Source organism: Bufo gargarizans, chromosome 3 (assembly GCF_014858855.1).
Source record: "Bufo gargarizans isolate SCDJY-AF-19 chromosome 3, ASM1485885v1, whole genome shotgun sequence".
Lineage (NCBI taxonomy): Eukaryota > Metazoa > Chordata > Amphibia > Anura > Bufonidae > Bufo > Bufo gargarizans.
In genome coordinates this window covers 12,342,620-12,368,256 of record NC_058082.1, presented here as the reverse complement: position 1 = coordinate 12,368,256, position 25,637 = coordinate 12,342,620, and positions in this window count along the sequence as shown.

Below are 25,637 nucleotides of genomic sequence, written 5' to 3'. Positions count from 1 at the left end.
ATGTTGGCCAGGCTTTGTGAGTAGCAGAGGGCAGTAGTGGAAACCAGCTGCAACGTGGTCATCACCCAGTCAGCTTCCGCTAATCAGAAGCGAGGAGTGGGCATGGATGTCTGACCTCTGTGACGTTTTAAGAAACTTTGAGGAATCAACACAGATGGTGAGCGGCGATAATGCTATAATCAGCGTAACCATCCTACTTCTGTGTCTACTCAAATGCTCGCTGCTCACAATTAAGGACGACGCTTTGCATGTGGAAAAGGTGGAAATTGGGGAAGAAGATGTTGAGGGAAGGGTCATATTTAAATATATATGTATATATGCCGTGACATATATACATATATATTAGCCCTTGTATATGGGCTCCTCCAGGTGGGATCTGTGGATATGCACAGAGATGTATGTAGGCCCCTTGGCGACATGCATCTCTGTGTATATGTATTAATGGGAGATATGTGCCCCCTTTATAGATGTGCCCCCTTTATAGAAGATGTGCCCCCTTTATAGGAAATGTGCCCCCTTTATAGGAAATGTGCCCCCTTTATAGGAAATGTGCCCCCTTTATAGAAATATGCCCCCATATGTGATGGGCATTCATATATGCTTATAGATGTGCCCCAAGCATCTATAAGCATGTATGTCCGGAATCGTGCCGCTTGCTGGAGGGGTGGAGGAGACCGACAGTTGGACAATCATGTCCAACGTCGGCCTCTACAAAGGACAGAGGATCAATAAGATCCTCTGCCCTTTGTCACCATCTCCGGCCGCGCCGGAGATGATGCTCCTAGCAGAGACATGGGAACAAAGAGTTCCCATGCCCCTGTGAGCGGCTGACCTCCGGCGCTGTAATTACAGCGCCGAAGGTAAGCGTCTGCTTCACAGGCGGGAGGATCAAAGGATCCCCCCCCTGGAAGAGCGCTCCGAGATCCTCGGGCCGGCGCGGTGACGTCATATCACCGCGCCGGCCCACGTATTGAGGCCGGCGGTGCGCATGCACATGGCGCCAATAGGGAGTTTAAATAGACCGGCAGCGCCCCGCTCAGGAGTCCGGTCCACCACCCACCTACAGAGAGGATCATCCCTGGACGAAACAAGCCCCCCTGGATAACGAGCATAAGTATCACCCCCTTCTATAACCCTCCTATACATCTACCCCCCCTATACCACCAACGCTATCTACCCCCTTCTATAACCCTCCTATACATCTACCCCCCCTATACCACCAACGTTATCTACCCCCTTCTATAACCCTCCTATACATCTACCCCCTATACCACCAACGCTATCTACCCCCTTCTATAACCCTCCTATACATCTACCCCCCCTATACCACCAACGCTATCTACCCCCTTCTATAACCCTCCTATACACTATCTACCCCCCTATACCACCAACGACCCTCCTATACCCTATCTACCCCCCCTATACCACCAACGCACCCTCCTATACCCTATCTACCCCCCTATACACCCTCCTAAGCCTCTTGTCTCCCTTATTTTCCCCCATACCCTTACTGCCCCCTATAATATACCCTCATCTTCCCCTGTCCCAGGCATTGTTCCCCGGTGTCTCTACCCCCGCGGCTGTCCTGCTTACCCCAGCAGCACCGTTTATGAAATAACCCCTGATTTTACCCCGTAGGGATAGCATATAGTCAGGCTTGGGTGGGCGACTGTTAAAGTAATACTAGTTAGATCTTGGGGTGGATTTGGGACTGTGTTAGTGTAGTTAGTACCGTTTTAGTGTATTGTATTAGTGTGTGTATCTATATTATAGTGTATTGTATTAGTGTGTGTATTTATATTGTAGTGCGCGGTTATAACGATATATATCTATCCCCTTGTTATAGATATATATAGTTATAAACCTAATACCTTTATGGTTGTAAAGTATCGCCGCAATAGAGTTAGTATATTGTTGGCATGGTATTACTAATGTATTATTAATAAATACCGTGTCATTTATACCTATTGTGTAACGTGTGATTACTAGTGGTAGTCAGTAAGGCGCATGCAGTGCAGTTTCTAGGTAAAATTTCTCTCAGGGTGAGTGTCAAAAAAACTCCCCCCCCCCCCGTAACAGACAGGCAGGCAGGCAGTGCGGGCGGCGGTGCTGACCTCACTCACTACTGTACGTCACGCAGTGCGTGAGGTACAGTGAGTGAGCGCCGCCGCCCGCACTGCCTGCCTGTGGGGGGACATTATTTTTAATAAGGATCACTATGGACATTATTTAGAATGGAGGCTGCTGTGGATGTCATTATAACTGTATAATGTCTGATAGGCCTAGTCCTGAGTTATATTACCCTGCCCTGTATAATAATGTACCCTGATACCCCTTAGTTATATTACTCCAGCGGGGTAATATAACTAAGGGGTATCAGGGATGGGTACATTATTATACAGGGCAGGGTAATATAACTCAGCTCAGGACTAGGCCTATCAGACATTATACAGTTATAATGAGTAATGACACCCACAGCAGCCTCCATTCTAAATAATGTCCATAGTGATCCTTATTAAACTTAATGTCCCCCACAGTGACAGTGGCCCCCATTTTCATGTCTCCCACAGTGGCCCCCCCATTGTAATTAATTCCCCCCATTGTAATTAATGCCCCCCCCCCATTGTAATAACCCCCATCCCCCCATTGTAATTAATGCCCCCCCAGACCATCACTCGCCTCACAGCAGGCATCAGCACTGCTCAGGGGCTCAGGGCGGGCGGTAACAGGCAGGCAGTGCGGCGCTCACTCAGTCACTGTATGTCACGCGCCTGCGCCGCCTAGTGGGAGGATCAGGCGCGTGACGTCAGTAAGTCTGACCAGGGCCGGTGCAAGGATTTTTGCCGCCCTAGGCAAGATAAAAATTGGCACCCCCGCCCCCCCCTTATCAGATCCGGAATTGCGGACCCGGATCCGCAATTCCGAACCTGAAAAAAAATAGTACATGTCCTATTCTTGTCCCCAATAACGGACAAGAATAGGCATATTCTCTTAGTGCCGGCCATGTGCGGTCCGCAAAATGTAGTATTAATAACTAAACAATTAAATAATACACATATTGCATTGTCTACTTACCACCAGGACAATTAGATGATCTGGTCTCTGGCTGCAGTCTGGCTCTGCGGACTCCCTTGTCACTCTCTCCCCCCCCCCTCCCTTGTCACTCTCTTCTCCCCCCCTCCCTTGTCACTCTCTTCTCCCCCCCCTCCCTTGTCACTCTCTTCTCCCCCCCCCTCCCTTGTCACTCTCTTCTCCCCCCCCCCTCCCTTGTCACTCTCTTCTCCCCTCCCTCCCTTGTCACTCTCTTCTCCCCCCTCCCTTGTCACTCTCATTCTACTCCCCCCACCCCCCTTGTCACTCTCATTCTACTACTCCCCCCCCTCCCTTGTCACTCTCATTCTACTACTCCCCCCCTCCCTTGTCACTCTCAGTCTCATTCTACTCCCCCCCCCTCACTCTCATTTCCTCCCCCTTGTCACCTCTAATGTAGAGTGGCCGAGCTCTGTTCGCTCCGCGGTACAGGAGCTTTTGTTTCCTGTACCCGGCTGACAGGAAGTGCTCACTTAGTGTGCACTTCCTTTCAGTCCGGCCGGGTACAAGAAACAAATGCTCCTGTACCCCGGGCCGGACCGAACAGAGCTCGGCCACGCTACACTAACAACTCAGCAGTCTGCAGCGCAGGCAGGCTGCGCAGCACTGAGCCGGCCGCTCAGGAGGCTCAGCATGAGGGGCGCCGCCGGCCGCCCGCCCGATCATTTACCTTCATAACGATTATTTTTTTTTATTTTTTTACCTCAACGGGCGCCCCCTGCTTCTGACAGCGCCCCGGGCGGCCGCCCGTCCCGCCCGCCCCTAGAAACGGCCCTGGGCGCATGCAGCTAGTTTAGTGATTAGTGTAGGGCAATTAGCAGTGATTTGTTATTCTTTAAGGCTTAAATAGGCGGAGTCATCCTAAGACGATTGCGCCTATTTATGAATATTAATTATCGAGATTTGCATAAATATCAATAATCAATATCCCCTTAACAGAAGACATTACACAGGGTAATAGCCAGACCACCCTCCGTCCATCTTCTAAGTGCAAATTGGACGATGAAGAGGAGGAGGAGCAGGAGATGGTTGCCTCCGCTACATAGGGTAGTACCCATGGAAGTTTAATAAGCTCATGGACATCACTGAAGCGTGGCTCACGTTCATTAAAATTAACCAGGCATGGATCCCACAGGACTTGTTGGTACCGTGGCAGATTATAGATGTATACTGGCCGCACCCAGCCATTGTTATACTCCAGTGCAGTTTGTGAGTTCTCGTTGTTATTTCCCAATGTTTTGGGGCCTCCACAAACCCCCAAAAAATGTGTTGGCTACCACTTACACCACCACGTCCGTCTCGTTTGCCTCTTCCGTCTGCACCACCACGTCCGCCTCCTCCTCCACTCGGACCTTGGTTTTCTGGCTCAAGATTATTATGTCTTATGTTGGCAGAATAGAGAAGTATACTGGCCGCACCCAGCTATTGTTATACTGCAGCTCAATTTGTGCGTTCGCTTTGCAATTTTCCAATGTTTTGGGGCCTCCACAAATAAAATAAAAAAAAGTAAGAAAACAAATTTAAAATAAAAAAATTTCTGCCTACACTACCACGTTTGCCTGCCTAATCAAGATTATTATGTCTTATATTGTCAGAGGTAGAGAAGTATACCAGCTGCACACCAAAAAATGGCTAAAGGTCACACACAGAATTAACAGACACATAAAAAAAAAAAAAACTGAAACAGTGTCGGCCTCCTGAGCCTCTGCCACCCAAACCACCACGTCCACCTCCTCCTCCTCTACTCGGACCTCCACCTCCTGGCTCAAGATAATTTTTTTTTATATTTGCAGAGTAGAGAAGTATAGTGGCCACACCCCAAAAAATAGCTATAAGTCACAAATAAAATTAACAGACAAATAAAATAAAAATTATTAAAGAAAAAAACACCCACAAAAACAGTGTTGGCTTCCTCCTTCGCCTCTTTCACCTACACGTCTACAGCCTCCTCAACTTCCTACTCCACTTGGACCTCCGCCTCCTGGTTCAAGATTTTTATATTTTTTATGTTATTTCAAGTCATTTCCCTATCCACATTTGTTTGCAGGGCAATTGTACTGTTCTTACCCCCATTTTAGATCCATTTTCAGCCCTCTAGCCCTGTCTATGGCTTATTTACAGCCATTTTTAGCCCCAAAGTTTGGGTCCCTATTGATTTTAATATGGTTCAGTGTTTGGGATCCAGTTCGGAAACTGAACCGTACTTTCAAACAAAGTTCGGCTGTACCCATTGAACCCAAACATCCACCGGTCCTCTCATCCCTAGTAACAATTACATTTTTCCTAATAAGGTGCCTAAAAGTAAAAAACATTATGCTCCCCGCATACACTTGATCATGGAGAGGCCGTCCGCTCCCGCCTTAATTGAAGAAAACCCACCAAAGGACCTACAGCGAGCATGATGACGTCACTACGTGATTACGCTGGCTGCAAGCGATGACGTCATCACTGATGAAAGTCTATGGATGATTTGTCAAGCTGCTGTTTCTTGCAGAAGAAGAATATCCTTATCTCGAACACAGTCCTGGTTTCAAAAGTAGCATAGAGTCTTTAAAATATCTGTTCCACTGTAGCGGACATTGAGCGTGCACCCATTCTGCCAACCAACCAGTTTGACTTTGGGCTAAACCTAGGGGCATTGTCCTGGCGATTTCCTGGTTTTCACAATTTAACCCCTGTGCAGAGATCTGAACTTCACTGCAGAGAACCAACCAGGCTGCTACCTCCACCAGTAATCCTGGTGTAGTTGGCTTCTGACCCATGAGGGTCAGAGACATTGGTGAGAAGTACCACTGACCAGGCAAAAGACATCGTTTAAATACAGTCCAAGGTCTGGACAAGCTGAGTGGCAAGGAGCAGAATTGATAGGCAAGGTATGGTACACAGATAATCAGACAAGAGACCACACCTTGGCTGGTTATTAGAGACTAGGAAACCTCAAAGATCAGGCAAGGAAGTAAAACCACACCACAGCTGAATTGGGAGACTGATCAACACCCTATTCAGAAGCCAAATAACGAGCAAGAGAAAAGGAGTAACTCTCGCAGTGCTGAAAGTAAGTTCACTAGTCCCAATACACATAGGGATAGGGGTATCTGCAGCAAATCTACATCGAAATCCTCCTGAGTTATATGCATATTTTGATGTGGATTGTTCATAGATTTTCCCATGAATTCATGGAAAAATCTGAAGCATATTTTCTGCACCAAACACGCCCCATGTGGATGTACCCTTAAACTAATCTGTGGTGTAAAGTCAAATTTTCCCTCAATGGATACAGTTTAGTGCATTATTAAATCTCATTGACAGGGATTCTGTGAGGTTCAAAAAACATGGCTGCCATCTTTCAGTAACAGCACTACTGTTGCCTATAGGCTCAGTGTCTGGTACTGGAGCTCTGGATGTGACTGAAGTATTATAAGGAATAGAAGTATATAGTGAAAGAACCGGCACTCTACATCTATCAATAATGCTAAAGAGGCAGTATGTGGGATAGTAAAATCTGTATTTATTTTGTAAGGATATGTTTTAGGAGTGGGGAATAAAGAGGTGAAGGTTCTAAAAATATGTGGAGGTTCTAAAAATATGGAAGTCCAAAGGATGAGGTTCTCATAAATAAAAATAACAGTAAAAATAAAAATAATGTTTTGTCATATACAACGTTGCAGATGCACAATGCCAGAGATATGTTCAAAAATATGTGTACCAAAAATTATAATCACAAGAGTAGCAAAAATCACAAGAGTAGCAAAAATAGCAAATATATGCAGAGTCGAAGTGTGGCACTGCAGTAATTGTCTAGTAGCGGTTTTCACCTTCCGTGGATACAATGAGTGGTTGTGTCCTTTTGTATGTAATCCATAAAAATTGATACAAATTGTCTATCTTTACCTCCGGTCTTGGTCACATAGGAGGTATATAATAGATGGAGCGGTGAAAAAAAGGGGCTAAAAATATGTATAGAATACGTATAAAATACAAAAATGTAAAAATATAAAAATGTATATAAATGGTATGTCAGTCGGGTGCTGTACTTAGTGTGGCGTCCCACACATTAAGGAAAACTGCACCCTGACTGTTTTACCTTTCTTGGCGAGGTGTCCTGGTTATTGGAGCAGCCTTGCTGCGCTCTGCAGTGTTTATTTTCCCGGTCTTTACGGCGTGCCTCGTGGAGATGACGTCACTTCTTCGGTGTCTCACGGGTCTTAGCCGGACTTGGTTTTAAGTTATTTGTTGGTGCTCTTTTTCGATCCGGAGGATTCAGATGGAATTCGGAAGCGCTTCCAAATTGAGGTTATTGGCAGGTTTTCAGAGGGAGGTCACCAGACGCGTTTCGAAGGACTGCGCTGCCTTCTTCATCAGTGGTAGCCCTCTGACTGCCGTTGTCCTGCCTTTTATGCTGCTGGTGGATCTTTCAAAGACCTGGACTGGATCTTATTTTATATGGTCCGGACTTTTGGATGTGGTGGTTCCATTGAAGATCTGGATAAGTACTAATTAGGTATCTTCTTTTATTTGCTGTTTTTAAATTCTTTGTTAATTAATGGTTTCTGACTTAATTTTGCGTTTTTTTTTTTTTTTTTTTTTTTTTTGCAGTGTCTGTGTTTGCTGCGGTACCGCTGCGGCTTCTGCTAATTGTGCATTTTTGTATCTTTGTATTTTTGTGTTCTTATATTTTTTGTGATCGGGCCTGCTTGGGGACCTTAGTGTGCATTTTTGTTAGTGGGTTGTTCTTTATTGGTTAATAGTCTTTAATGTATTTTGAATTCTGTGCTTTTGATCTTTCTTGCGGTATTTTGTCCGCGTTGTGTTTTTTATTTATTTTGGGAAATTTGGTATCTAAGATGTCTTGTATTGTTTTTTGTACAGTTTTGTTATGTGTTGGTGCGTTTGGTGATTATAACAGTGTGTTATATTAGGTGTTGGCGGGGGGATTAGTTACAGGTGCTGTGGGTGATTGGGATAGTGCGTTCCATTCTGGGTGTTTGGTGGGGGAAATAATTAATTGGGGAGGGGGGGGGGGGTGTTTTACTCAATTATGGTCCAGGATTCATTACTCAAATTTGTATGGTGTGTTTCTGTGGTGCGTTTTTTCAGCAATGTGTTTAGGGGGATTTGGGGGATTGGGGGATAGTTGGTGTCCAAGGGGCCTGGTGTGATTTTTGTGTTTGTGTCTTACCTACAGTGTTACTGTGTTTTGTTTCAGCGGAGTGTTTTGTGGGGTGATGGTGTCTAATGGGGGGTGTGGTGTAGTGTGTGTTGACAGGGGTGTGTTAGGTGGTGGTGTTAGGGTGGTGTGTTATGTGATAGGTGCTAGTGGAGGAGTTGGGCTCATTGTTATTACTAGATGTGTTGTCCAATGTGATGGTGCTCATAATTCCTCAATTTTTAATTCAGGGTTTAGATGCGGTTTTTGGGATCCAAATTTATTATATAAATTGTGTGTTTCATTGGTTATGTGTGTTTGGGATTCCTATTATGTAGTCTGGGGGTCCATGTTGGGGTGTCTTATGGTGTTACTGTGTTTGTCCAGTTGTAGGACTCAGTCTTGGGTTGTGTAATTTTTGTAGGATGTTATTACATTTGAGATGGTAGGTTTCACAATCTTTTTTGGTGTGGGATTTCCTTCTTTCTGTGTTATTTTGTTGTGTTGGTGGGGTGGCGGCCACGTATCAAATGTCGGTAGGGGTGCTGGTAGACAGCCGGACGCCTACCGCTAGTCAATTTGGGGGCAGCCACTCTGGGGATAGTTTATAAGAACCCGAATAGTTCAAAGTCAGCGTTTAGGCCTCCTGGTATAATTGTATTGAATTCAAAGATAAATTTCGATTCAATGCGGGACATCTTGGCTATGTGGTTTCCTCCTCTCCAGTCTATTTTTACGTTTTCCAGTGCTGCAAAAGATAGTCCTGATGGATCTTGTTTGTGGTGTGTTTTGAAGTGTTTGGAGAGTGAGTGGGTTTCAAGGCCTTTTTTGATATTGTTTATGTGTTCTGATATTCGTTTTTTTAGAGTTCTTTTTGTTCTGCCGATGTACTGTTTTTTGCAGGGACAGGTAATGATGTAGATTAAATTTGTGCTGCTGCAGGTGAGGAATTCTTTTATTTCGTATTCTAGGGTTGTGGTTGTGGATTGTACTCTTTCAGTTTTTTTCTGAAATGAGGTAATTTTACAATTAGAACATTGATTACATCTATAGAATCCTTTGAGTTTTTGCCATGTATTTATTGTTAGATGGTGTTTTTTGTGTGGTGGTTTGACAGACGGCGCAATTTTCAGACTTAGGTTTGGGGCCTTTATGTATATAATGTGGGGTTTCGTGGAGATAGAGGCGCCTATCGTTTTGTCTTTTTGAATGTGGTGCCAATGAGTATTGATGATTTTTTCAATATTTTTGTGTTGTGTGCTAAAGGGTAATATAAGCTTTGGGGTTTCATTTGTTTGTATTTGTGTCTTTGTTTTTTCCTCGGGGTTATAGTTGAAAAAGGAGGTTCTATCTAATTTTCTTACCTTTGTAAGAGATGTCTCAATTTTAGTTGGGGGATAATCTTTTTCAATGAATTGTGCTTTTAGGGTCTCAGCCTCTTTTTCGAATATATCGTCTTTGGTACAGTTGCGTCTCAGACGTCTGAATTGGCTCTCGGGTATATTGTTGAGCCATCTTGGGAGGTGGCAGCTCGAGTAAAGGATGAAACTGTTTTTTGCTGTTGGTTTGTGAAAGGTGCAGCATGTAAGTTTATTGTCTTCTACTTTGATATTTAGGTCCAGAAATTCTATTTCAGTTTTGTTTATATTGGCTGTGAATTGTAGGTTTATTTGGTTATCATTTATTTCTTCCAGGAATTTTTTCAGGTCGATTTCACTTTTCTGCCAGATGAAGACTACATCGTCAATGTAGCGTTTCCATAGCACCAGATCCGTCCCCAGCCGATGCTTTATGTGGTCATCTTCCCATTGTGACATGAAGAGGTTTGCATAGCTAGGGGCGAATCTGGTGCCCATGGCTGTGCCCCTGATTTGTAGGTAGTAGGCGGAGTCAAAGGAGAAGTAGTTGTGTCCTAGGATTAATTGGACCCCTTCGGCTATGTAGCTTATTTGTTCTTTTTGAAATTCGTTGCTTTTTTCTAGTTGTATGGTCATTGCTTCAATTCCGTGTTTGTGGTCTATTATTGTGTATAAAGATTGGACGTCTAGAGTGCCTAGGATCCAATTAGGGTTGTACTTTATGTTTTCCATTATTTTGATTATCTGTGTGCTGTCCTTGATATATGTGTTTGTTTTTTTGACAACTGGTTGGAGTAATCTGTCAATGTGTTGTGAGAGATTTGATGTGAATGATCCAATTCCAAGCAGGCCCGATCACAAAAAATATAAGAACACAAAAATACAAAGATACAAAAATGCACAATTAGCAGAAGCCGCAGCGGTACCGCAGCAAACACAGACACTGCAAAAAAAAAAAAAAAAAAAAAAAAAAAACCGCAAAATTAAGTCAGAAACCATTAATTAACAAAGAATTTAAAAACAGCAAATAAAAGAAGATACCTAATTAGTACTTATCCAGATCTTCAATGGAACCACCACATCCAAAAGTCCGGACCATATAAAATAAGATCCAGTCCAGGTCTTTGAAAGATCCACCAGCAGCATAAAAGGCAGGACAACGGCAGTCAGAGGGCTACCACTGATGAAGAAGGCAGCGCAGTCCTTCGAAACGCGTCTGGTGACCTCCCTCTGAAAACCTGCCAATAACCTCAATTTGGAAGCGCTTCCGAATTCCATCTGAATCCTCCGGATCGAAAAAGAGCACCAACAAATAACTTAAAACCAAGTCCGGCTAAGACCCGTGAGACACCGAAGAAGTGACGTCATCTCCACGAGGCACGCCGTAAAGACCGGGAAAATAAACACTGCAGAGCGCAGCAAGGCTGCTCCAATAACCAGGACACCTCGCCAAGAAAGGTAAAACAGTCAGGGTGCAGTTTTCCTTAATGTGTGGGACGCCACACTAAGTACAGCACCCGACTGACATACCATTTATATACATTTTTATATTTTTACATTTTTGTATTTTATACGTATTCTATACATATTTTTAGCCCCTTTTTTTCACCGCTCCATCTATTATATACCTCCTATGTGACCAAGACCGGAGGTAAAGATAGACAATTTGTATCAATTTTTATGGATTACATACAAAAGGACACAACCACTCATTGTATCCACGGAAGGTGAAAACCGCTACTAGACAATTACTGCAGTGCCACACTTCGACTCTGCATATATTTGCTATTTTTGCTACTCTTGTGATTTTTGCTACTCTTGTGATTATAATTTTTGGTACACATATTTTTGAACATATCTCTGGCATTGTGCATCTGCAACGTTGTATATGACAAAACATTATTTTTATTTTTACTGTTATTTTTATTTATGAGAACCTCATCCTTTGGACTTCCATATTTTTAGAACCTCCACATATTTTTAGAACCTTCACCTCTTTATTCCCCACTCCTAAAACATATCCTTACAAAATAAATACAGATTTTACTATCCCACATACTGCCTCTTTAGCATTATTGATAGATGTAGAGTGCCGGTTCTTTCACTATATACTTTTATTGTTACAAACCGCTTCCTGATCGGGTGAATCAGTATAGAACCAGAGCACCTATACATTGTACTGACAAGGTGAGCCACCAATAACATACCTTTTCTCCTTAAATTCACAATCACCCACATTGGTGCTGCTCCCAGACCCTTTACAATGGACATCTGGAATTATGCTGAGGGCAAGAGACTCAGAGCAGAACAATTCACATTTGAAACAGGAAATATTGAAATAAGTAAAGACAGATCCACCACCGAAATATTTAGAGAATTAGAATCTCTACTCCATAAACAACTCCGCCAAAATTGGGAAATCAAATCCCTAGAATATTGTATTAAACATAATAAAATTCCCAAAGGCTTACAACTAATAAAACTCCCAGCACAAGACCTCTGCAATGCAGAATTTACCAAAGAATGGGAAACCTTTCTGATGATTCAATCCACCAACCTCACACAAATGATCATAAAAAGAAGAACTCAAATACTAAACGAAACCACTGAAAAAATCACAAATATAAAGGAAACAATAGAACAAATGCCAAAAGATGAAGAGTACAACACATGGCAAGATAGACTCTGCAAAAGCTTAGACAAACTAGAACAAGAAATCATGGACAGAAAAATAAAAAAACTCAGATACACATTTGATAATACCCATACCACAAAAAAGCCATCACAAGAAAGAAACAGACAATCAGACCAGAACGAATCAGTAATAATACATCCAATCCATAACATTCCAACCACCAACCGATTCGAAATCCTATCCAATGAGCATTTTTTAGACAAAACCCCCCCCCACCACAGACCACGAACCAGGAAGACAACACACCCCTCCCCATCCAGAACACAACGCCCCCCCTCTCCCTTTGCACACCAATACAATCTGAGAAACAAACCAGAATACCACCACCAAGAATACACACCGCGACAATACTACAAATCTCCACAAATACAACACCAACACACGAACTACAATTACAGACAAGAGAACCCACGGAGACAACACCACAAACAGACACAGGAAGAAAGAGTAAAACACGGAGAGGACAACGAAAAAAGAAGATACCCCAACAGACACTAGAAGAATCAACAACAAAAAATGACAATAAAACAGTAATAAACCTCAGTACAAAAAACTTGACCACACCACAACTGAACCTCTTAAACAAAGGACTGAAATTTGCCCCAACCACAAAAATAGACAAATTCCATACATTTATTGGAATAGAGAAATTCATCAGAAAACTTTGTCTAAAAAAAAAACATTTTATGAAGAACCCCATCACATCAAACATGACAATAGCCACAACCCACAAACACACAGAATTAAAACCCAAATCAACCAAATTCCCCAGACAAGAAATCAGCCAAGAAATAGCCACATTTAGAAAATGCGTAGAATCCGACATCAGACGATTAAAACATAAAAAAATCAGAAATAACCTATCCAATCAAGAAATCCATGCAATCAAACAACTACAAACACAGAAAGACATTGTTATCCGCCCTGCAGACAAGGGAGGAGCAACTGTAGTTCTAGATAAAGTGCAATATGAAACGGAATGTCTCAGACTATTATCTGATAATACTACATATCAAAAACTCAATAAAGATCCCATCAATTCATATGGCCAAATATTAAAAGAGTATTGCCAGAAAGGACTAGACAACAATTTCCTACTTGAACAAGAAGCAAAATTCATCCTAAATACACAACAAAGACTCCCGATCTTTTATTGCTTACCCAAAGTTCACAAAAGTTTAGAGAACCCACCAGGCCGCCCAATAATCTCCGGAATTGGATCATTCACATCAAATCTCTCACAACACATTGACAGATTACTCCAACCAGTTGTCAAAAAAACAAACACATATATCAAGGACAGCACACAGATAATCAAAATAATGGAAAACATAAAGTACAACCCTAATTGGATCCTAGGCACTCTAGACGTCCAATCTTTATACACAATAATAGACCACAAACACGGAATTGAAGCAATGACCATACAACTAGAAAAAAGCAACGAATTTCAAAAAGAACAAATAAGCTACATAGCCGAAGGGGTCCAATTAATCCTAGGACACAACTACTTCTCCTTTGACTCCGCCTACTACCTACAAATCAGGGGCACAGCCATGGGCACCAGATTCGCCCCTAGCTATGCAAACCTCTTCATGTCACAATGGGAAGATGACCACATAAAGCATCGGCTGGGGACGGATCTGGTGCTATGGAAACGCTACATTGACGATGTAGTCTTCATCTGGCAGAAAAGTGAAATCGACCTGAAAAAATTCCTGGAAGAAATAAATGATAACCAAATAAACCTACAATTCACAGCCAATATAAACAAAACTGAAATAGAATTTCTGGACCTAAATATCAAAGTAGAAGACAATAAACTTACATGCTGCACCTTTCACAAACCAACAGCAAAAAACAGTTTCATCCTTTACTCGAGCTGCCACCTCCCAAGATGGCTCAACAATATACCCGAGAGCCAATTCAGACGTCTGAGACGCAACTGTACCAAAGACGATATATTCGAAAAAGAGGCTGAGACCCTAAAAGCACAATTCATTGAAAAAGAATATCCCCCAACTAAAATTGAGACATCTCTTACAAAGGTAAGAAAATTAGATAGAACCTCCTTTTTCAACTATAACCCCGAGGAAAAAACAAAGACACAAATACAAACAAATGAAACCCCAAAGCTTATATTACCCTTCAGCACACAACACAAAAATATTGAAAAAATCATCAATACTCATTGGCACCACATTCAAAAAGACAAAACGATAGGCGCCTCTATCTCCACGAAACCCCACATTATATACATAAAGGCCCCAAACCTAAGTCTGAAAATTGCGCCGTCTGTCAAACCACCACACAAAAAACACCATCTAACAATAAATACATGGCAAAAACTCAAAGGATTCTATAGATGTAATCAATGTTCTAATTGTAAAATTACCTCATTTCAGAAAAAAACTGAAAGAGTACAATCCACAACCACAACCCTAGAATACGAAATAAAAGAATTCCTCACCTGCAGCAGCACAAATTTAATCTACATCATTACCTGTCCCTGCAAAAAACAGTACATCGGCAGAACAAAAAGAACTCTAAAAAAACGAATATCAGAACACATAAACAATATCAAAAAAGGCCTTGAAACCCACTCACTCTCCAAACACTTCAAAACACACCACAAACAAGATCCATCAGGACTATCTTTTGCAGCACTGGAAAACGTAAAAATAGACTGGAGAGGAGGAAACCACATAGCCAAGATGTCCCGCATTGAATCGAAATTTATCTTTGAATTCAATACAATCATACCAGGAGGCCTAAACGCTGACTTTGAACTATTCGGGTTCTTATAAACTATCCCCAGAGTGGCTGCCCCCAAATTGACTAGCGGTAGGCGTCCGGCTGTCTACCAGCACCCCTACCGACATTTGATACGTGGCCGCCACCCCACCAACACAACAAAATAACACAGAAAGAAGGAAATCCCACACCAAAAAAGATTGTGAAACCTACCATCTCAAATGTAATAACATCCTACAAAAATTACACAACCCAAGACTGAGTCCTACAACTGGACAAACACAGTAACACCATAAGACACCCCAACATGGACCCCCAGACTACATAATAGGAATCCCAAACACACATAACCAATGAAACACACAATTTATATAATAAATTTGGATCCCAAAAACCGCATCTAAACCCTGAATTAAAAATTGAGGAATTATGAGCACCATCACATTGGACAACACATCTAGTAATAACAATGAGCCCAACTCCTCCACTAGCACCTATCACATAACACACTACCCTAACACCACCACCTAACACACCCCTGTCAACACACACTACACCACACCCCCCATTAGACACCATCACCCCACAAAACACTCCGCTGAAACAAAACACAGTAACACTGTAGGTAAGACACAAACACAAAAATCACACCAGGCCCCTTGGACACCAACTATCCCCCAATCCCCCAAATCCCCCTAAACACATTGCTGAAAAAACGCACCACAGAAACACACCATACAAATTTGAGTAATGAATCCTGGACCATAATTGAGTAAAACACCCCCCCCCCCCTCCCCAATTAATTATTTCCCCCACCAAACACCCAGAATGGAACGCACTATCCCAATCACCCACCGCACCTGTAACTAATCCCCCCGCCAACACCTAATATAACACACTGTTATAATCACCAAACGCACCAACACATAACAAAACTGTACAAAAAACAATACAAGACATCTTAGATACCAAATTTCCCAAAATAAATAAAAAACACAACGCGGACAAAATACCGCAAGAAAGATCAAAAGCACAGAATTCAAAATACATTAAAGACTATTAACCAATAAAGAACAACCCACTAACAAAAATGCACACTAAGGTCCCCAAGCAGGCCCGATCACAAAAAAAATATAAGAACACAAAAATACAAAATACAAAAATGCACAATTAGCAGAAGCCGCAGCGGTACCGCAGCAAACACAGACACTGCAAGAAAAAAACCGCAAAATTAAGTCAGAAACCATTAATTAACAAAGAATTTAAAAACAGCAAATAAAAGAAGATACCTAATTAGTACTTATCCAGATCTTCAATGGAACCACCACATCCAAAAGTCCGGACCATATAAAATAAGATCCAGTCCAGGTCTTTGAAAGATCCACCAGCAGCATAAAAGGCAGGACAACGGCAGTCAGAGGGCTACCACTGATGAAGAAGGCAGCGCAGTCCTTCGAAACGCGTCTGGTGACCTCCCTCTGAAAACCTGCCAATAACCTCAATTTGGAAGCGCTTCCGAATTCCATCTGAATCCTCCGGATCGAAAAAGAGCACCAACAAATAACTTAAAACCAAGTCCGGCTAAGACCCGTGAGACACCGAAGAAGTGACGTCATCTCCACGAGGCACGCCGAAAAGACCGGGAAAATAAACACTGCAGAGCGCAGCAAGGCTGCTCCAATAACCAGGACACCTCGCCAAGAAAGGTAAAACAGTCAGGGTGCAGTTTTCCTTAATGTGTGGGACGCCACACTAAGTACAGCACCCGACTGACATACCATTTATATACATTTTTATATTTTTACATTTTTGTATTCTATACGTATTCTATACATATTTTTAGCCCCTTTTTTTCACCGCTCCATCTATTATATACCTCCTATGTGACCAAGACCGGAGGTAAAGATAGACAATTTGTATCAATTTTTATGGATTACATACAAATGGACACAACCACTCATTGTATCCACGGAAGGTGAAAACCGCTACTAGACAATTACTGCAGTGCCACACTTCGACTCTGCATATATTTGCTATTTTTGCTACTCTTGTGATTTTTGCTACTCTTGTGATTATAATTTTTGGTACACATATTTTTGAACATATCTCTGGCATTGTGCATCTGCAACGTTGTATATGACAAAACATTATTTTTATTTTTACTGTTATTTTTATTTATGAGAACCTCATCCTTTGGACTTCCATATTTTTAGAACCTCCACATATTTTTAGAACCTTCACCTCTTTATTCCCCACTCCTAAAACATATCCTTACAAAATAAATACAGATTTTACTATCCCACATACTGCCTCTTTAGCATTATTGATAGATGTAGAGTGCCGGTTCTTTCACTATATACTTTTATTGTTACAAACCGCTTCCTGATCGGGTGAATCAGTATAGAACCAGAGCACCTATACATTGTACTGACAAGGTGAGCCACCAATAACATACCTTTTCTCATTATAAGGAATAGGTCAACATAATTATGTGCAATATGGTATGTAAAAACCCTTGAGTGTATTCTGCTGCAAGCAACATTTTGGTGTCCGCCTCCAAAGAGGAATGAAGACACAGAGGAGGCAAACTGAGGCAAACTGATGCATTCTGAGCAGATCATTTTCCATTCAGAATGCATTAGGGCAAAACTGATCTGTTTTGGGCCGCTTGTGAGAGACCATGACAGATCTCAACAGAAAGCCAAAACGCCAGTGTGAAAGTAGCCTTAGTGTATGGTTCCTGTCCTAAAGAGATCGCCTTGACGCTGGTGGACAGACACAAATAATTTTGTACAAAATCTATTTGCCAAGAATCTCACATTTATAATGCAGCATTAGCATTTTACATTTTCTATAGTGAGAATGGCACTATTGTATTTACTAGGTTATTTGTCTTTATAGAGAGTTGTTGCATTCTTTGTTTTTGCTTTTGTGCTTCCAGCCATGGCTACGTGCACCTGCGCACTGGGATATGCTACATAGTTACATAGTTACTAGAGAATTTCACCCCAAAAATTGCTTTGTGATTAATTACTTCGCCACAAAGCACATTTTTTTGTAAGTAGCGGGTGCAATGACAGGGAGCTGCGATAGAGCCGCCCCCGTCATTGTACCCTTCAGATGCCGCGTTCATAAATGATCGCGGCATCTGAGTGTAAAATTAACAATACATTTTTATTTTTATGATCTTCATGATTTGATAGCCTGGGTAATTCCTGGTTCCATAGTGTCACAGTGATCCTTGCAGTATGTTGTTGTCTACCTAGGCCCTGGTGACCTAGAGATCTCTATATAGTACTGTAACTGTCTGGTGGTCTAGTGGAAGTCATTTTATCACTTGTGGTGCATTGTGCTTTTTGCCAGTCCTGGTGGTCCTAAGGGAGTCTACTCATTTCTCTGCTACTTTGATTTACAGATAATTCATAGGAAGCTGTATTATGTACTGGTTTTGAGTGTTTGCTAGTTTGTTGACCAACCAGTCCAGCCCAAAACAACTATCTTAGAAAACTTTCCTAGCCACACTCCAGTGATGTCCTATTGGACAACTAATCCCTGCTGCTTTATATTTAATGCTGTAAGAGCAGTACATGGTGGCCATGCACCCTGTCAATCAAAGTTCAGCAAATAAATCACTTCCCAACAGGGGACATTTGGGGCACTGCATGCTTATTGCTAGTGTTAATAAGATTTTGCTGTTTGACCACTTGGCCTATGATTTTTGGCTGCCCATTGCCTATCTTCTGCTTGATAACCAGATTTGCTCTTGACTCTCAGTTCTTTACTTTGCTCTTTGATCATCACCAAACATGTCCTCCTCCCCTATATATATTTATGTACAAAAGTTGTAATAGATTTTTTTTTGTGTACGCCACCCACAGTCAACCAGGACACATAATACGTGTCATGAAAGGGTAGGGAACACTGCATCACTGGAACACAAGCAAGGTCAAATGACAGGCAGATTCAAATACTAGGAGGTCATGACAGATGCAAAATCAGTTATCAGAGGCAATGTCAGGGAAACAGGTCAAAGATCAGTGATCCAGTGTAACAAACCCAAAACTAGATAAGGAGACAGGGATACCAATCACAGGCAACCATGGCCAGCGGCTGCCTGTTTAAATAGCCCTACCTCAGGAAGAATGTGATGCTGGAACCGAATCTGATCGGTCCAACGTGCTTTCTCCATGATAGGTCAATCACCTCTACTGTCAGAGGAGCTAGCTGCTGTAGTAACTTAGAGACGCAGCCAACGCTGCCATAGTGTGGCAGGACTCGTTGTGGGAGGGAAGATGGGTAAGTGCGTGGCAATATGTAAGTGTCATTGTCACTATGTTAGAGTAGAACTTGTGGACTTGGGCTTTTTTTCCATAATGTTAGTAGATTCATTTTTCTGTACATGTACATGTGGAATATAGCAGCGCTATATAAGTGCATAAAATAAAGAAATGCAATGACTTGGATAAGGCAGCCGCATTAAACAAAATTAGAGCTCTTAAAGGGGCTTTCCAAGATTTTTATACTGATGACCTATCCTCAGTATAGATCGTCAGTATCTGATCGGGGGTGATCCGACACCCGGAAGCCCAACAATCAGCTGTTTGAGAAGGCCTCTGTTCTCCTGTGAGCGCTGTGACCTTCTACGTGCTTACCAAGCATAGCACCATACATTCTATAGCGGCTAAACTTGGCATTACACTCAGCCCTATTCACTTGAATGGTGCTGAGCTGCTCCTAGGCCATGTGACCAACGAACATGTTGTCATTGGCCTACGAAAAGCTGAGAGAAGGCTGCATGCTCACACGAGTGGCACTGCCTTCTCAAAACAGCTGATCGATGGGTTCCTGGGTGTCTGACCCTCACCGATCAGATACTGATTGCCTATCCAGAGGACAGAGGATTTCCAAATCCTGGAAAAACTTTAAGCCAAGTATTGCCAGAGGATATGGTGATGAATTCCACAACAAAACCCAAAGATGCAGCACTGAAGGGTCTGTTCTATCTACCATAGAAGCCATCATAGTTAGTCCACTATCAGAAGAAGTGGACCTCCAAACCATGTAGTCAGTCTTCTTCAGAATTAATTAGAATTATTTCCATCCAAATCACTTACAAACTGACAGGTTTATTTCCCAGTTTATGGTCATTGTGTAAGAAACTCTTACATTTAGGTGTCACGCAGACTTATGAAAAACATATTTTGCTAATTTATCATTAGAAACCCAAGAGACAGAGACTGAAAATGAGCCTCTAACCCAGATTGTCTCATGGTTCGCTGCTCTCCTTCATTATTTGTTGAGATAACAACCACTAATGAGAATATTTGGCCTCATTAGTCTTGCACTGATGCTAATTATCTATGCTGAACAGGTTGTGAGCTGTAAACAACACACTTCGTCAAGGTGTTTGGGGCATCAATGCGGGATGGGCCTACTGGGAGAGCAGCCTCAGGGAACCTACAGCACAGTTTCTTTATGGTGAAGTTTCCTAATCCCAGAGCAAGTCTAATCATACAAGCGCTTTTGGAAGAAACTGACAATTAATGTTTTAGGTGATATCACAGGAATGGTGTGGAGGTTGTGAATGACCAAAATGTATGGTAAAAAAATACGAAAAATGCAATACAATAATATACTGGGGCCATGACAACAACCAAAGTAGTGAAAGGACCTAATGATCTGTGATTATACTGCAATTCAATATAGAATTAGTGGTGTTTTTATATATTTTGAATTTTATTTGGGGAGGGGGTTATATATATATGTTTTCAAAGAATTCCAGACCATATCCCCCAGAGAGAATTGAAGAGGAACCCTGTGCTACTGATAATCAAAAATATTTATACGAGCAGAGGCCTGTAGTATATATAACCTACCAGAGTTATGTTACCACACTCTTTCACCCCGCTACAGCCTATTAATTGTATTTATATTGTCATCCTGTGTAATTTAACATCTCATCCTCAAATGTGCATATTGAAAGCCTTGTTTGAATGTACTTTGCTGTAATTTCCATGTACACCAGCAGGTGGCAGCAATGTGTTTAGCAGGGCCTTAGTTTTAGTTTAGTGTATCTAGACTGGAATAGTGCATTCCAGTTTAGCTCACCCCCTCTTTGAGCAGAGTGGGCTCACCCATGTCCTGCCTCATGGGGAGGGAAGGAAGTTACAGTTAGTGTGCCAGCCACCCCGGCTAGGGGAAGGCTGTGCTGGTAGGAGCTCCCAGAAATAGGGATCCCAAGCCAGGACCTTGTCTCGGTTGAGACCAGAGAGCAGTCCCAGTCTGAGCCCTTCAGCCTCAACTGGTGACAAGCAAGCAGCCAACTCCAGACCTCCAGGAAGAGACATTCCCTGTGAGCTAACTGTAACTATCCAGAGACCAGGAGAACCCAAATTCCTCCTCAGCTAGTCAGTCCCATACACAGCAGAAGATAGACAGAGCAGGAGATATAGATTCCTGCCATATTCTCCAGGCATATGATAGAAGCAGAAGAGATATTGATTCCTGCCATACATTGCCAATACCTGCTGGGATCCAAGGACTATTGCTGTACCTCATGTGGATTAATGCTGCCTCCAGTAAAGACTAGTGTTGAGCGCGAATATTCGAAAAGCGAATTTTTTTCGCGAATATCGCAACTTTGCGATTTCGCGAATATTTCGAATATAGTGCTATATATTCGTAAAAACGAATATTCGTTTTTTTTTTGTTTTTGTTTTTTTCACAAAATTACAGTACACATATAATTGATTGTTTCCCAAAGGTCCAAAAGCTCAGATCTTACTCACATTGCCTAGAAAGTGATTGAGGCGCGAATCTTCGTAAGGCGATTTTATTAGCGCAAATGCGAATATCTACACTTGTCCCCAGAACAGAGAGGCAAAGGCCTGTGCATGTGCATTCATATAGTATAGCACCATATTCGCGAATACTTCGAACTTCGTAAAATTCAATTTTCGAATATTCGTATTTTTTATTTTAGTTTCCACCTTACAGATTACATTGATTTGTACTCTGTCAACTACTGTCATCACCCCCCACTGTATCTCGATTGATTCCCAAAAGTCCAAAAGCTCAGATCTTACTCACAGTGCCTAGAAAGTGATTGAGGCGCGAATCTTTGTAAGGCGATTTTATTAGCGCACAGGCGAATATCGGCACTTGTCCCAGAACAGAGGCAAAGGGCTTTGCATTCATACATTAGTGATTGAATTGAGTTGCGAATCTTCGTAAGGCGATTTTATTAGCGCACATGCGAATATCTACACTTGTCCCCAGAACAGAGAGGCAAAGGCCTGTGCATGTATATAGTATAGCACCATATTCGCGAATACTTCAAACTTCGTAAAATTCGATTTACGAATATTCGTATTTTTTATTTTAGTTTCCACCTTACAGATTACATTGATCTGTACTCTGTCAACTACAGTCATCACCCCCCACTGTATCTCGATTGATTCCCAAAAGTCCAAAAGCTCAGATCTTACTCACATTGCCTAGAAAGTGATTGAGGCGCGAATCTTTGTAAGGCGATTTTATTAGCGCACAGGCGAATATCGGCACTTGTCCCAGAACAGAGGCAAAGGGCTTTGCATTCATACATTAGTGATTGAATTGAGTTGCGAATCTTCGTAAGGCGATTTTATTAGCGCACATGCGAATATCTACACTTGTCCCCAGAACAGAGAGGCAAAGGCCTGTGCATGTATATAGTATAGCACCATATTCGCGAATACTTCAAACTTCGTAAAATTCGATTTACGAATATTCGTATTTTTTATTTTAGTTTCCACCTTACAGATTACATTGATCTGTACTCTGTCAACTACAGTCATCACCCCCCACTGTATCTCGATTGATTCACAAAAGTCCAAAAGCTCAGATCTTACTCACAGTGCCTAGAAAGTGATTGAGGCGCGAATCTTTGTAAGGCGATTTTATTAGCGCACAGGCGAATATCGGCACTTGTCCCAGAACAGAGGCAAAGGGCTTTGCGTTCATACATTAGTGATTGAATTGAGTTGCGAATCTTCGTAAGGCGATTTCATTAGCGCACATGCGAATTTTGCATCTCATAATATGTATTATGCGATGCGAAAATTCGAATTATCGCATATGCGAAATAATAACGAATTCGAATATTCGCGAATATTTTACGAATATTCTTTCGAATATTCGCGAAATTTCACGAATTAGAATATGGGACATGCCGCTCAACACTAGTAAAGACAAGTTGAATTATATTCCAAGTCTGGATCTCATTTACTGCTGCCAAAACCCTCAATTACTCCTACTAGCAACACACTCATTTATTGCAAGTGAGCCAGGATCCAGGAGTCCAGCCGTACCAAGGTAGGAGATACCGTTGACACTATACCTACCACTACATAGAGACATTATACCACTCTGGCATTCCTCACCTGGTACGTGAGTTGCAACACCTTAAAGGGCCCTGAGACTGTAACCTGCGCACGCTGCAATTGGTGTCACGAACAAAAACTATTAACTATCATTTACACATGACCCAGTCAGTGCATATTATTGCGCCAGTGTGCATTAGTCCAATCCGGCTTACAGCATATAGAAGTTTTAGTTTCTTGCCCGATCTGAGCAAAATTATTAATAGAGGAGTCAGCTGACGACGAATCCCTAGAGGAGACAATTACTGAAAGAAGAAAACGTAATTGCTGATAATACACTATGAAGAACCTGATTGAAGTGTTCCACCTGCCCATTAGTTTGCAGATGGTAAGCAGGAGAAAAGTCCAATTTGATGTCCAGTACTTATGGAGACTTGGGTTACAGCAACTTTGGAGCTATGGCTTTAAGCCTGGACTCAACTCTTCTTTGCCACAGGGATATATGTCTTGCCAGGCAGAATGTCCATAAGCGAAACCAGAGTGACTGAGATAATGTGGGCAGGGTCAGTGATGAGCCGGGGCTCCTCTACCTGATCAGCAGAGTTAAATAAGGTGGAAAGCCTTGATATTATTCTCAGCCATATGGAAAAGAAGAACAAAATTATACTGGGTAAAAAAAATAAAAAATAATGACCCCTGCCCTAATTAGGATTAAGACATTAAGTGGTCTTTAGGTAAGTCAGGTTGTTATGATCTGTATAGATGACTTCTGGATGACAGTTATTTCCTCAGACAATTTAATGAACAGACAATTTAATGGGGATGGTAATTGCACAATCAGGGACAGTCTAGAGATGTCAGGGCAATGCAAGACCAAGGCAGCGGCATAGGCTTTCTTGACAGGTGGACATGCATGTTCCACTTCCTGGTAATCACCCTTTTGCGCATAAGAGTAAAGATGTGTGAGATGGGGAAACAGCTCTCCTTGTCTGAACACTATGTAGATTAAATTAAATGACCTGGACTGACATTCTGCTGTTTGGCCACAAGATGCCGCTGTTTCCTAAACACAGCGACAGACTGCTTATATTTCCATATTTATGAGAGGTGGTTACACAGAGCCTGGAGAGGAAGAGAAAGGAAGCAGCCATCTTAGAGGGAGCTGAGACTGAGGAACTGTGTCAGCAGAGGATCCAACGGCATCCAGCTGTGGGAGCATACCTCAGTGACCAGAGCGGCAGCTAATTGAATCTGATTGTGTACAAGACCCTGTTCTTATCCAGAGGAATGAGGATTGCTTTCAGAAATGCTGATGAGAGCTGAGGAGCAAAGCGACATACACTGCAGGACTGCATGCTTGTTGGAAAGGCAGTTGTTCTGTTCAGAGTCACCAGTGGAGGCAGAGCAGACACGGGTAGGTAAGATCGTGCACGGGCCTCATCACAGTGTTGGCATCTAGAGACTAGAGTTGGCGTCTAGTTAGTTAGATAGTGTCTCTGTTTGTGTCAGGCCACAAGTGTTGCTACTGTTCATTGCAAGGACTCCATAATTTAAAGGGACATTTCACACAGGAGAGCTCATAAACTTCCCCACAAACTCAATCCAGGCTGGCGTTTTGCTCAGGAGGACTAATCAGGCTCGTGCTACAACACCAGTAATGGGAGAGGGAATCCTGTAGAGCTTTGTAAGATTGTAAGCTGTTGTGCTGCACCGCAGGCTAGCCCGTACTACAGACCCGTACAGTTATTCTAGTTTTTTATGATAATAACAGGTAAGGTGTGGCAGTTTAGTTGTGCCCAACCTTCGGGTTGGATGTATAATAAATTTTAATGTATGTTGCCAGCATTTGTGGTTGTGTTTAGAGTTGAGCGAACACCTGGATGTTCGGGTTCGAGAAGTTCGGCCGAACATCCCGGAAATGTTCGGGTTCGGGATCCGAACCCGATCCGAACTTCGTCCCGAACCCGAACCCCATTGAAGTCAATGGGGACCCGAACTTTTCGGCACTAAAAAGGCTGTAAAACAGCCCAGGAAAGAGCTAGAGGGCTGCAAAAGGCAGCAACATGTAGGTAAATCCCCTGCAAACAAATGTGGATAGGGAAATGAATTAAAATAAAAATTAAATAAATAAAAATTAACCAAAATCAATTGGAGAGAGGTTCCATAGCAGAGAATCTGGCTTCCCGTCACCCACCACTGGAACAGTCCATTCTCAGATATTTAGGCCCCGGCAC